Source organism: Pezoporus occidentalis, unplaced genomic scaffold (assembly GCF_034315485.1).
Source record: "Pezoporus occidentalis ecotype Australia unplaced genomic scaffold, CSIRO_AGI_Poc_V1 ctg81, whole genome shotgun sequence".
NCBI classification, from domain to species: Eukaryota; Metazoa; Chordata; class Aves; order Psittaciformes; family Psittacidae; genus Pezoporus; species Pezoporus occidentalis.
This window is the reverse complement of record NW_026916170.1, coordinates 9,508,599-9,522,516: the sequence shown is the minus strand read 5'-3', so window position 1 is coordinate 9,522,516 and position 13,918 is coordinate 9,508,599. Positions and strand designations below refer to the sequence as shown.

The window sequence follows — 13,918 nt, the reverse complement described above, 5'->3', positions numbered from 1 at the left end:
CTTCTCATGCGTTCTGAGCAGTGTGGGTTAAAAGGGTTTGTACCAGCACTGGGGGACAGCAGAATTATCAACTCACTGCTCTCCACGGTTGTCCAAATATGGCCTAAATAGAAATGTCACAAATAAAATTAAAATAGGTTTGGGAAGGTCTGAACAGACCGACATTCACCTTCTGAGGCCATGAAAAGGAATGGTACTGCTGTCACCAAGCCCAAGCAGGACGGAAGATGTAGTGCTTGTCCAGCTGGCTGACATGAGGCAAGAGTCTCCTCCCTGAGATGTCCTCCAGCACAATCACTAAGTTGTAGGAGACCCTCACTTACCAGCTCAGGGTCAGCCCCACCAAGGCAGCTCGTTAGGGGTCTGACTATGTCCTGGGTTCAGCAGTAGCAGCCATTTTTTCTCCTTCTTAGTAGCTGCTGCAGTGCTGTGTTTTTTGACTTTCAGCCTGGGAACAGCGCTGATAACACCAATGTTTTCAGTTGTTCCTCAGTAATGTTTCCTCTGAACAAGGACTTTCTGAGTCTCATGCTCTGCCAGGGAGGAGGGGAAGCCGGGAGGAAGCAGAGAACGGACACCTGACCCAGGCTGGCCAAAGAGGTATTCCATACCACAGCACGTCATGCCCAGTATAAAAACTGGGGGCAGTTACCCGGAAGGGCTAGATCGCTGCTTGGGTCAGGCTGGGTATTGGTTGGCGGGTTGAGTGGTTGTATTCTCTTCCCTTGTTATTTCCCTTCTCATTATTATTATTGGTGGTAGCAGCAGTGGTTTTGTGTTATACCTTAGTTACTGGACTGTTCTAATCTCAACCCATGGGAGTTACATTCTTTCCATTCTCCTCGCCATCCCTCTGGGAGCAGGCAGAGAAGAAAGGTGGGGGAGTGAGTGAGCGACTGCATGGTTCTGAGTTACTGGCTGGGTTTAAACCATGACAGACTACTGTGTGGTTCAAAGGGGACTTAACAACTAAACCAGCACAGCAGTCCTGGGCTTCAGCGAGTTTGAGGTTTTGCTTGTGTCTAACAAGAATCTGGTATCCAGTGGTTTTGTAAATGGCTATAAAATGCTGCAAATAACCAGCACTGTGCTCAGAAGGTATTTCAGAAGATGCACATAAGGAGAGCACTGATTTTTTGAAGCTGAATTAGTAGTGGTCTCTGGAACAAAACAAGGTATGATTCATAGAACTTTTTTCCTTTGCAAAATGTTATGGAAAGACATAAAGAAAGGTTTCTGGTGGGTATAATTCCCACTTCAACTGGGGCTTTAGACAGTACAAAAGGCAAAGATTTAACTGTCCAGATTCTGCCCAGATGGTTTCATTATTTCTGAGTCTGTCTGAATAGCCATATGACAGATTTGTCTGCTAGCTAGCCTTCTATGAAGAAAGTTTTGATGGTAGACTAAGTTTTCTACATGTCTGTTACACACTCTGCACAAAAATAGAGGGGATCCAACTCACAATTTCATCTGCCTTTTGCAAATCAGGGCATCAGTATGGGTAAAGTAGAGTGTCATTCTAGAGGTGTGATATTTTAGTCAAGAGTCAGCTTGTTAAATAGAACTGGTATGACTGGTCAATTCCAGATGCTAATAAGAAAAAGTTAGAACTTGTGAATTGCTGCAGTATATCTTCAAAGATGGAGATGCTGAGCTTGCTTGCACTTTCTGCCCAAGGTGGACCATCTTGTTATTGCAGCAGGGCCACACACGTGTTCCTTGGTACAGAAATCAGTGCCCAGAGGGGGAAGCTCTTTCCCCAGTGGCAAGGCATGCAAGACCTAGAAGTGAGAAATGTTCTGTCTTGCCATGAGAAACTCCTTTTTTCTGTCCCTCCAAGGTAACCAGCATTATCAGCTGGTTTGAGAGCCCATTTGTGCCAGAGCAGTACAAAAGGAACAAAGCATGACTGAGAAATTCATGCAGTACAGTGCTTTTCAGAGCTTACTTTTAGACTGGAAATAATGTTGGATTTGATCCTCCTTGACAGCTGTTTTCAAAGGCAGACAGAATGGACATTGCTATTTTACCTGTCAATTCAACCTTGTTTAAAAAATCAAGGAAACATTTAAATGTACCGAGACTGTAGACTGTAGCTTTATTTCCAGTCCTTTTCTGACTCAGCTAACCAATCTTCCAGTAACTAACTGATTTTCACAGAATATGACATTTTCTTTGCTGTATGCAAGGAGAGTGAGGTATTGGGTTAGAGCAAATTTCCCGTGATTCACTTGATCTGTGTAGTGGGCCCCTGCAGAAGATGGGGTAACTGCATGATAAATAACCTGAGCCCATCTCATGGCTATCCTTATCTCGTTCCTGTGGAGATACATAGGAATATACCACTCAGCCAACTTGGTGACTCCTGGTCCAACTTAACTGATAGAGATGTCTGCGTGCGGGTCCCACACAGTACGTGGACAACTGCATCTACATTCTTTGTCTTATCTTGAGATGAAGCAGCATATCTTCATAAGTATTCCTTTACCTGACAGCAGAATTCATAAATAGAATTGTTTACTTCTAAGAAAATCCTGTGAAAGCCCTACACCACAATGACAATTAACCTGGCCACAGACAGGATATGTACATTGTGCCATGGTTCATGTGAAGGGCTCTTCCAGTGCTGTCATAGTTGGGGTTTCCAGCATCAGTAGGTGGATAACATTGCCATTACCTTTTTTATTAAATCTGTTAGCACCAGAAGTGCTGTCACCTTCTCTATTATTGCTATCACCTTTTATAGTACTTCTATTCTTTATACCAGAAGGTACTTATGCCTTTCTTATTCAGATCCCATCAGAATTGGCACCTCCTTGGTGCAAAACAAGCTCTTGGGAGGCCCTTCTATTTTCAGCATCATCTTGATTTCATAAAAAATTCACTGGTGAGCTACATGTTGTGGTGGCTGAGCATTCTTTGCTACTGATTTTCTGAACTTTGAGAGGTTGCTGATAAATCCTTTGTCAGCTTCTTTCACTGGCTCAGAATGATTGTTCTTATGGTTTCTATGCTGAGTTGACTTACCTTTGCCTGTTTCCCTTCACTGTTTTGGGAGTGCATCCAAATTGTTTTCTTATGCAGAAAGGCAGACATTTTACAACTCCCTGAAGTAAGTGTGATATGCTAATCTGAGCCCAGCCTGTTAGCAGTGACAAAACTTTTAGTCCCTGGGTGGTGAGGAGGAGTAGGTTGCACATGCTCTGAAATCTTACCCATTTGTTTCTTCTGCTTAAATTTGACTAGCATGGAGACCAGTTCTGGCTAAGGTACATGAGACATAGTTCCAACAGATGATTAAGAACAAGTCACAAATGGCTAAGGCACCAGGAGCCTCAGCTGCCCCCCTTTTCCTGGTCTGTATCCATGTTCCCAGAGCTCTATGAGGTATGCAGGTGGCTCTCTGCCAGGTTAGGAGGCATGAATCCAGTAGGGATTCCTTCAGAATTCCTTCAGGGCTGCTTTTGTTGTTTTGCTGACCGGGTCAAATTAGCTGGAAAAGGGCTTGGTTTGAATGTGCAGCAGTAGCAAAACAGGTAGTCAAAGACAGGGAGAGAGGACACTCCTTGGAGAATCAGGTCAGGTATGGTAGTTGTAACCTCTTGTTAATGAAGCTACCAGTGCTGTAAATGGCAAAAGGAAAAAGTCTCAGGCAGAGCAGCAGGAAACTGGAGGAAAAACACATTTTAAAACTTTTCCTGCTATCTCAGTAGATGTCTTTGATCCTTTCCCAGAAACAATGGGAAAAAGAAATGACACCAGAGAGCAGAAAATCCATTTCATCCTTTTTTAATGTGCTGTCCAGTACAGATGTTGCAAAGGTGCAGGACAGAAGCAGAAAGACATACACATAGTGACTGAGAGAAAAAGGGATATCTTCAGATCTCATTCCACATCTTTTAATCTCAGGAATTCAAGTTTTAAGTTGAAATCTGTGATTTCACTGAAATCTGGGGATAAGTTTAAGAAAAGGCAAAGAGAGAGAAGAGAAATGGGCAGGGACTAATCAAGGACTAATTTCTTTCAAAGATTGTTATATCCAAATATGACAGAGAAGATCCTTAACAAAAGAGATGTTCCATCAAAGGAAAACCAATGTGAGATCATAAAACAAAAGATGAAAAAAATGTCTTAATAGAAGATTAATAGAAACATAAGTATTCTCAAATTTGCTAGAGAAGCAAGAGAAAGAGCCTCATCAGACGAAACACTCAAAGGAAAATATTGTACTTGGTAATCTTGAAAGAATGGTAACTGCAGTTATATCAATGCAAGAGAGCTAACTCCAAGTTAAAACTTTTCTATCCATTTTTTCTCCCACCCTGCTCTAGGGTTGCCATCTCATGTTTGCTAGCTGCCATTGATAAAATAACTGTTTGGAGACTTTGCCAGTACTGGTGATATATTGAGACTTCAGTTCATAAAGGGTGAGGTCCATGCCACTGAAGAATGCCCCCTGAACTCTGAGATAAGACAACCCCTACAAGCTCACATGAATCAGAAGCAGCACCACAGAGTTTTAAGGAAGAACAGGCACGGTGGAGGCAGCCATGTGAGTCACACAGCTTAGGGTGGGTTTACATCCAGCCAGAGTTTATCAAGCAGCTTCCGCAAAAGCAGCCCAGGAGCTGAGTTCCCCAATACCGCTGGTGTTTCAAGAATATAACAAATACAATTACACTGAGAGTCACTGAGCTGGAGTATAGCTGTATAGTATAGGTGAGCCAGAGTCACAATTGACATCTTGTGCTTCCCACACCAGTGATCTCTGGCTTGAGGAAAAAATTGGACCATGAATAACAAGGGATCTGAAGAGTTGGCGATTCACTGAAAAGTCTGTGGTCTAAGATACTGACAGTCTGCCATTGATTTTATCATAGTTGTCACTGAAGGGCAAGGTATGAACAAGCCCACAAAGTGTTGTTGTTTTTTTAAAGGTCAGCATAACTATAGTTCAAAGTCACTGTGGGTGGAATCTTCTGGATTTTCAAAGCAATTTTACCAGAAAGGGCTAAATAAAAACTCTAGATTACCTGCTCTTAATATAAAATACCTATGAATTAGTGTTCTGAGTACAGGTTAAATTAGTCTATCAGTGGTCCAAGCTTAACTACAAATTCTTATTTGCATTTCCAATTTTTAATTAGCTTGAACTTCTAAACATTTTTCATCAATGTCATGGTGTCAGATAAATTTGTGCTTGTGCTTGTAAATCGCATGTGTTTGTAGTTTGCCATCCCTATTGAGGAAAGTGGGAGAAGTCCAAGAGCTATCAGGTGTTTCTGAAAATAATGTTTTCCTTTTATTCCCGGTCTGTGCCAATGGTAGATTTCACCTTGCTGCCCTACTGATCTTTTAAAAATTAACAAAATGTCATTCAACTGGTTAAAAAATGCTATTCATTGTATACATTAACACAGGTAATACAATTTGGGTTTTCATTTGATACAAACCAAATTTAAAAAATCAAATTATCCTCAATACAAATGAGATATAGTATGCTCATGGTACTACAACTCACAGAAGAAATGGAAGATTATAAACTGAGAAAAGTCAAAGCTCATGGGAGATCTGTAGATCCCTGAGCTTGAGATTGTTAGATGGAATAACTTACCCTTTAGGTGAGTCTTTCCAACTCTGACAGTGGCTGTCTTGTTATTCCTCTGCCCCCTACTATATATAGCTCACAGGTGTTACCCTTACTGCCTTTTTTGCAAGCTCATTTACGTAATACTTAGATCTTTTCCCTTTATATGTCTTGTTCTGTTGAATTACTCAGTCAAGAACATTTATTAATCAACCATATTTTCTACATTTTGCTCCACAGATTTAAACATTAATTTTCACTTAAAACACCACCTCTTTGAAGAGTAACACAAATAGTTCAAATATGCTCCAATTTAGGTACGTAACCCAGATGACCTATTAGATATTTCTACACTCTTTCTATCTTGATGCAGACTTGAAGCAGAGTCATTAACATAATCTTCTAAATACGGGGAAAATAGGAGTAGATACTGAGTCTAAACTGAAATAAACCACCAATTCTCCCATACTGAGAAATTCCTCACTTTCTGTAAAAAGTTTTGGAGCTCCTTTGGCACAGGATAATTGAGCTTAAAACCCAAGCCTCTCCCACTGTCATTGCATTGTGCAGAATATCTGCTCATTGCAGTAGTAGAACTGCATTCTGTAAAGGTGAGAAAAAACATTGTTCATCTTCATACTTCCATGCATTGAATAAATCCCTGGCATTGAGGTTAAGATACAGAAAAATAATGTATAAACTTACATTGTGCAGCTGAGAGGACCACTCTAGTGCAGTCTCCATATTTCTTTACGATTCTTTAAGACCTTTGTAACTTCCTTAGGTCTTCACTGCCTTGCATATACAGCATTTTGTCAGTAGAATAACTGATGACGAGACCTTCTAGGGTTGTCCTGACTTAAGTTATCAAAAATATGCCTGTGTCTCTTGGTAAGGGGAAACTCAGCATTCCCTGAAACACATTTTTCTATAGCCCTTTAATTTATGGCAAACCTAATTTCAAAGTCACACTAAAACTCAAAGTGGAGGACCATTTAGTCAGATAGCTGACTGAAACAGTATCATTGCTTTATAGAATAAGCTGCATGGACTTACTGCCTTTTCTTGCCTTCCTATCTTTTTTTTATCCTCATGAACTTGTAACACCATGCAGAAGAAGAAAAGTGGAGCTCTTAGAAAAAAAACAAAAGAATTTTTCTGTTGTTTTTTTTTTTTTTTCTTTCAAAAAACACAAGACTTTTTAGGAAAACATACAGTAGTTGAATATGCTATAAAATTTCCTAGAATACTGTATTTATGTGGTTCCCAAACATGATTTCTTCTTAATGCCTTCTTGTCCTGCAACACTTCCTTGTGACTGTATGCCAGAGAACATACGTGTCGAAGGATTTGGTCTTAGCCTGGTTTCCTGAAGGAAAAGTTTTATGCCATGGTGGTTCATATGCACATGTGTCCTGCCCATCCTTAGTAACTTTGAAGCCTCCAATCACTCAGTGACATATGGCTGAGCAGCAGAGTATTCACAGAGATCAGTTCTGGCAAACATCCTGAAGGGACACATGGGAGAGACCTGTTTTGAGGGGGAGGACTTCAGATGTCTACCAAAGCTGGAAAATGTGGGGAAAGAGTGGTCAGGCACTTCAATGCATGTCTCCTCCTTTTTTTCTCGTCCTCTGCCTATCCCCTCCTCCACTTGTTGATCTTGTGTCTAATAAGTGATAGTAAGTCTAATAAACTTACACTTCAGCCATGACATAACATGACTGAAATCTTTTTCCACCACAAGATATAAAGTAATTGAAACCCAGGCTTTCTGGCATCCGACTGGAGACATGAGGTCTTCAGAGTGTCTCAGAAATTTAATGCTTCTGATGTTCCACTAACCAAACCTTTATTTTATATGCATTAAGTCAAATTTTAAAGAACAAACAAACTTTTCACAGATGTTCAACAGTAAAGACTGTAATTTGTAGATTGTAACATCCTTATTCCTTTGAGAAAACTCTTACTGGCATCAGGCAATCCAACTCCTGCAGTTTTTTCCAAACCATATGGGAAAAAGTTTGCTTTGTCTTGCCTTACAGGTATTTGTTTTGTAGGGTTATGATTGTTTGTTTGTTTTTTGTCTTGGCTTTTCTGTGTTTATGGCATTTTCTTCTTTAATCCTCCTTAGATTTAGGATTAAAACTCAATACCCACACTAGGTGAAGAAGTGTGCTGAATTAATCCATTTCTGGTTGGATCCCTGATGTGGGTTCTATTTTGTTATTGAATGCTTAGGAGTTACTGAAACTTCAGGGGAGACTTTTAATGAGAAGCTGGAAGTCCACTCATTAATTAATATATTGTAGTATCTTTCACTTGGTTTAAGTTGTATACCACTGCCTGGGGGGACATATCTCTTAGGCTGTCTGGCAGCAGCCTCATTATTCACAAAAATGTGTAACTTCTTCAAATAAAATCTTTTCATTGATCTTAAAAGAGAAATTTTAACTTTGAGCTCTTTAGTTTTGTTATTATCTTTTTGTGTTATTGTTGTAACACCAGGACCCCGAGGTCTACTCTAAAAGGTCATACCACTTTGTGCTATGTATCATTAGGACTTGCAGTTCAAATATGTTTGGATCAGGAACTACACAGAAGTGAAACTCTAAACCAGCAAATATTGAAGTTTAAGTGGATGAAGTTCCTCCCTAGCAGTCACTTCAGAGACAAAGCGCACAATGCCATTTTAATTCTGGAGGGAGCAGCTTTCAGATACCTTTCACAAAACCCGCAATTCAAATTTATAACCTACAGTCATTGGAGTTCAGATCCATAGAGAATTCTACATGTTCAGTTGTCCTGGGTTCAGCAGTAGCAGTCATTTTTTCTCCTTCTTAGTAGCTGCTGCAGTGCTGTGTTTTTTGACTTTCAGCCTGGGAACAGCGCTGATAACACCGATGTTTTCAGTTGTTCCTCAGTAATGTTTCCTCTGAACAAGGACTTTCTGAGTCTCATGCTCTGCCAGGGAGGAGGGGAAGCCGGGAGGAAGCAGAGAACGGACACCTGACCCAGGCTGGCCAAAGAGGTATTCCATACCACAGCACGTCATGCCCAGTATAAAAACTGGGGGCAGTTACCCGGAAGGGCTAGATCGCTGCTTGGGTCAGGCTGGGTATTGGTTGGCGGGTTGAGTGGTTGTATTCTCTTCCCTTGTTATTTCCCTTCTCATTATTATTATTGGTGGTAGTAGTAGTGGTTTGTGTTATACCTTAGTTACTGGACTGTTCTAATCTCAACCCATGGGAGTTACATTCTTTCCGTTCTCCTCCCCATCCCTCCGGGAGCAGGCAAAGGAAGAAAGGTGGGGGAGTGAGCAAGCGGTTGCATGGTTCTGGGTTGCCAGCTGGGCTTAAACCATGACACCAGTTTATACCCAGAACTTCCCCTTGAAATCAAGAAGGTAATAGACACTCAAATAAGACCCAGTGGTTAGTTTTGTAAGGGCAGTCCGATTCAAAATCTGTTGTCAGTGTGTGATCTAAAAAAATTCACGAAAACCTACCAGCTGTGATTTTCTGGCCATCGGAATGGCTGTGGGGGTGCTAACTCCAGAGACCAGCTCCAACGCTGAAAGATACCCTCTGTCTTACTGAGTCTCCTTGTACTTTCAGGAATGTAAGAACTCACTCTACATTTTGAAAAATTATGCTGACTTTTTAAAACACAAATTAGTCTAACATGAAATTGTGTGTTTATATTTTCAGGAGTGCATTCTCTGCAGAATAAAATAATTGTTGAAAATTTGCAAAAACTATTTAACAGTTTTGAGTCATGTTATGTAACATTCAGGTGAAAGATTTTGACAACGTGAGTTGATAAGTATGATGTAAGAGGGAGAGGAGAGGAGAGGAGAGGAGAGGACAGGAGAGGAGAGGGCAGGACAAAGAGGACAGGTATTCAAATATGTTGCTGAGTGCCCTGAAAGGACACAGTTTTCATAGGGCTGTAATCTCTACTCACATCAACTGGTAGAATAGCAATAGGTATATTACATGACCACGTTTCTTCAAAGGGGTTTCATTTCTCAGGGGTGTGAAAATTGCTGTAGGTTATTCAGCAATATGGGGCTATTCCATCTGTTTTACCAGTTCTTTTTCCCCCCTTTTCTTATTTCCCCAGTAATTTTCACCTCTGGTACTTTACTTTAGGAGGTCTTTGTCTTCACTGTCATTGACTTTTGGAATCGTTTGTTCCCTGTAGTGTAAACTGTACTTACGGAAATGTGTCATCATTTTGCACATACCTCCTGCAATATGAAGAAATCATATCAAATACACCATGTTTCTTTATATTGGATATTCTCACTAGGACATTTAAGAAACAAAGTGAAAACCAAGTTGAAAGATCTTTAGTTGCTTGATCCAGAAGCTTCCAATAAAAGTGCCCCTCAGCAGAATTTGTGCGCTTCTGCTGCATAAACTTGTGTTAGCAGTTGTTGGCATTAAAGGCTGGCTTTGACATATTCCTCTATAAACAGTTATTTCTCACTAGGGTATTTGAAATTCCCTCATGTTATAACTTGAATTTTACATTTCTAGTACCTTAAAACAGCTCAGGAATGATCTACAGAATCAGTGGGTATTATAGAGATGTTTAGGAGAGAAAAATAGTGTCAAAATTTGGGAAATGATGAAAAATTCTCCAATTTCCTTCATAGCTGTAAGATTTATTATTCCCACCATTCTCTGTGTGAAGAGAATATACATATATATATAATTCCTCCAATAACTTTCAAGCTGGTTTGCAGAATTTGACATGGAGGTAGAGGAATTAGATACACCATTTTTTAACAGGTTTGAAGTTGATAAGTGACTGGGTAAAATGGGGACCACTAAGAGACAGACTGACAAGTTCATCTCCAGTTGTGAAATAGGTGTTCTGAGTTTCAACAGAAGGAAAAGCATTGATCAGAGTTTTGTTAGCAAATTCAACCATAATTCATCTGTAATAAATCACACTTTGCTGCTTCTACTGTTCCCAGAACTGTTCTGTATATGTTTATTTTAGGGCTCTGTGCCTGCCATAAATTTGGGGCTTTTTTTCAAGCAGTGACAGTGATATATTGGTATGACTATGCTGGCTCCCACAATTGGGACCATAGACATGCTGAACAAACAGAACTTCATGTTTCCTTTCTTAAAAAAATATCACCTATCATGAGATTCATCTATGGTCAGAGTCCATAAACATGGTTTACTGTTGACCACAGGGGCTATGAAAGAGTACATTCAAGAACATTTGCTGCAGGGTGAATTTCAATTAGGAGCGTGGTCCAGCTGAATTTCTTTTCTTTTCTTTTTTCCTTTTCTTTTTTTACTTTTTTTTTCCCTGATGATCTAAGTTAAGCAGTATCAGGGTTTTCTGAGCAACATTGGACTGTATTAGATCTTCTAGGCAGGCCATCAGTGCAAAAACAAATGACCCTAAAAGCAGCCTTTTCCTTTCCAGACTTTTCTCTATTTCAGCTGAAGTGAGAGAAATGTTTCATAGAATAAAATTAAGGAAAAAATATTTTGTTTGTCCTGAAATTGTAGTATCAAAAAAGTGTCCATCACTGTCGGGAACAAGGTAGGAGAGAGTAGGGACATGGTCAGAAATGTAGTTCAGAAGTGGGGAGCAATCAGAGACTGATGTTTCCTATGTTGGCCAGCAGGATTTTTCTGTGCAAGTCTTAGTGCTCAGAAAGTGAAAAGAAAGGGCACAACACAGGATAGGGAGACAAGGGGAGGAGCAGGGGGAGACACAGGAGATGAACCATCAGCACACCAGTGGGATAGGATGACCACGAAAGCACAAGCCATAGCAGGCTGGGTATTGCAGAAGGAGGAACGGATCAGGTGCTAGTGCAGGTGTACAAGGAAGAAGAGAAAATGAGTACCCTGGAAAGCAGTGAGAGGGTGAATGGCAGAGACACAAGGATATTGAACACACAGATGAATGGAACACGCAGAGGAATGGAGGACAACAGTGTACACTGGCTTTTGCCAGCAAATACTTTCAAAGCCTGCTAGCTGACCACATTTCTTGTCCCTGGCAGCAGCTGGTCCATACAGAATAGAGACTAGTTACTTCTTAGGCAGGGAGATTACATACCAGGATGGATTTGAAAGATGTTGCTTCAGTTCTATGCCCACTGATACTAATTTTTGAAGACAACCTGAATTTTGGTGTTCCAGTGCATTTGAGTAGCTGACTTTGTAAACTTAACCTTGTGTTCGTCTCATACTGTGTGTGTGTGTTAATAGAGATATATGATTAAGGGGAAAATGCCAGAAAGCTAAGCCTATGTATAAACTATGCAGCTGGCACAAATCCTGAACTAAGAGAGATACAAGGTTGTTGCTTCTTGCTCCTTCTCTACCCATCACCAGATAAAATGGGATGTTTTCCTAAACTGATACACATTGTTGGCAAGGCTAATTGAGAACAGAAACTCAAGGACAGCTTTTTTGTTGTGCCTGCTGTTTAGATGGACCAACAACTCACTGTTATAAACACAACTGTAGTCCTTTCATCCACTAAAAATGACTTTTTAAATTATGAAATGTGGGTTTGGAAAAAAAGGTGGAGCAGAAATGATTGTGAATGCTGCTTATATTTTTATGATGATGTTCTGAAGTAAGGCTAGAACGTTAGAGAGCTCTGAACGTTACAGTGAGAAAACACAGACTGAAATAACTTTAAATCTCCTTCTCCAGACCGCTTTACATTCTACCTTGTCTATGATAACAGCAGACTCTCTGATCTTCCTTCAAGCTATACACACACAAATTGCTAAAGCCATTTTTTCCCTTTTGACCTGATTGTGACACTTCCAGCTTTGAAACATTATTTATGCTGCTGTCTTCTCTCTTTTCTCTTCTGTGCTACCTCCTTCAAAGACCCACACAATTCTCTTATTCCTTATTTAATCCCTCTGACATGCTTCCAAATGCCCTCACTCCTTTGCAGGTGCTTCCCAGTCTTTTCTGACAGCTTAGACAAGAGTTGGCTTCTATAGTTCCCATTATTTGCAAGATTTTACAGTGTTTGGGGTCAGATCGGGACAAGCAGAGAAAATGTCTTGCATTGTGTAATTTTTTTTAGGAAGATTTTTTTAAAACTTCCTGTGAAACTTTTTGCTTTGCAAAAAGGAAAATATGGAAACAAAATTGAAACATATATGAGTTCTTATGCTGATTGTGGAAAGGCTGGGTAGAAGCCTGTTGGAGAGCAATGGTGTCCTGAGATGCACACAAACTTCGCCTTTGCCTGGAATGAGTCTTTTGAGGTTTATCGTTGGCATGAACTGCACTTGAAATAAAAAAGTGCCAAAATTATCATCTCACACTTACCTAGATCTCATGATCACCATCTAGAGAAAAAGCTTTTCCTACCATATGTGAAAACAAAGCATGGTTGATAAAGATTATATTTGACAGAAAGAATACAGTCACTAGTTAGACACCTGGTAAAACTGCAATAGCTGTCTGTTCCAGAAACCCTTTCCTTTCAAACCGTGAGGTGTTTTGGATGAATGGTGTGATACCACCTCTTCTAATATAATGAAGAATAAGTAAAAATATTGAAATGAGAATTAATTTTTTTTTATATGTCTTCAAAGTTTGTCTACGCATCACCATGACCTTTTCTCTTTCTAATCACCAAACATGAAAGGCTTTGCTTTAAGGGACCAATGTCACAGGCGCCCTACTGGTGAGGTAGAAAGTGTGCACCTAAGTCAGTGGACTGGATCCCAATTTTTTGCTGCAGGTCATATCATACCTGATTGATTCCCTTTGACTGTATGGTTCTTCATGGGAGACAGATGTTTCCATAATTACGACAAACCAAGTTACCCAGCACACATGCTCCCAAAGTGTGCCTGCTTCTACAAAGTGAAAAAGCTTTGACCAATAGGAATACCACTAGACTTTAAGGTGCACTTTATTTCATTGATGAACTTTTAGGTGTCTCCTGCAGTAATGGTTTTATAAACTGTAATCATTGACATCACTTACTCAGGATTTATAAGAGAGACTAATGTTGCCTATTTTTTCAGACTGCTACAGGGACAAATAGTTGGTGTTGAAGAAGCAAATCAGGATCTTCATGGAGAAGAAAATGAAAATAATTTAAAAAAAAGAATGGTGCGTGGGTTTTATAACCAGCAAGGCATTTTTCTAAAGTGCCTGTAAAAGGACATGGTGTGATGTGACTGTTTTATAAAAGAGGGAAGGGTGATGTGTGGGATCCATTACATAATATTATTGCAGAGTTAATCAGCAAAAGGACACAAGGGAAAAAGGATATCATGGAAATCAATTCACATTGTATACCACT

General features: G+C 40.0%; 1 long non-coding RNA gene across 1 annotated transcript in view; it reads left to right on the top strand.

Annotated features, from left to right (window-relative positions):
• Window positions 1-13,700, top strand: part of LOC134156010 (uncharacterized) — a 32,788-nt gene extending 19,088 nt beyond the window's left edge. Inside the window, exon 2 of the long non-coding RNA XR_009961801.1 lies at window positions 13,638-13,700. This is a non-coding gene — a long non-coding RNA (uncharacterized LOC134156010). The remainder of the gene's footprint in view (window positions 1-13,637) is intronic.
• The last annotated feature ends 218 nt before the right edge of the window (window positions 13,701-13,918 follow it).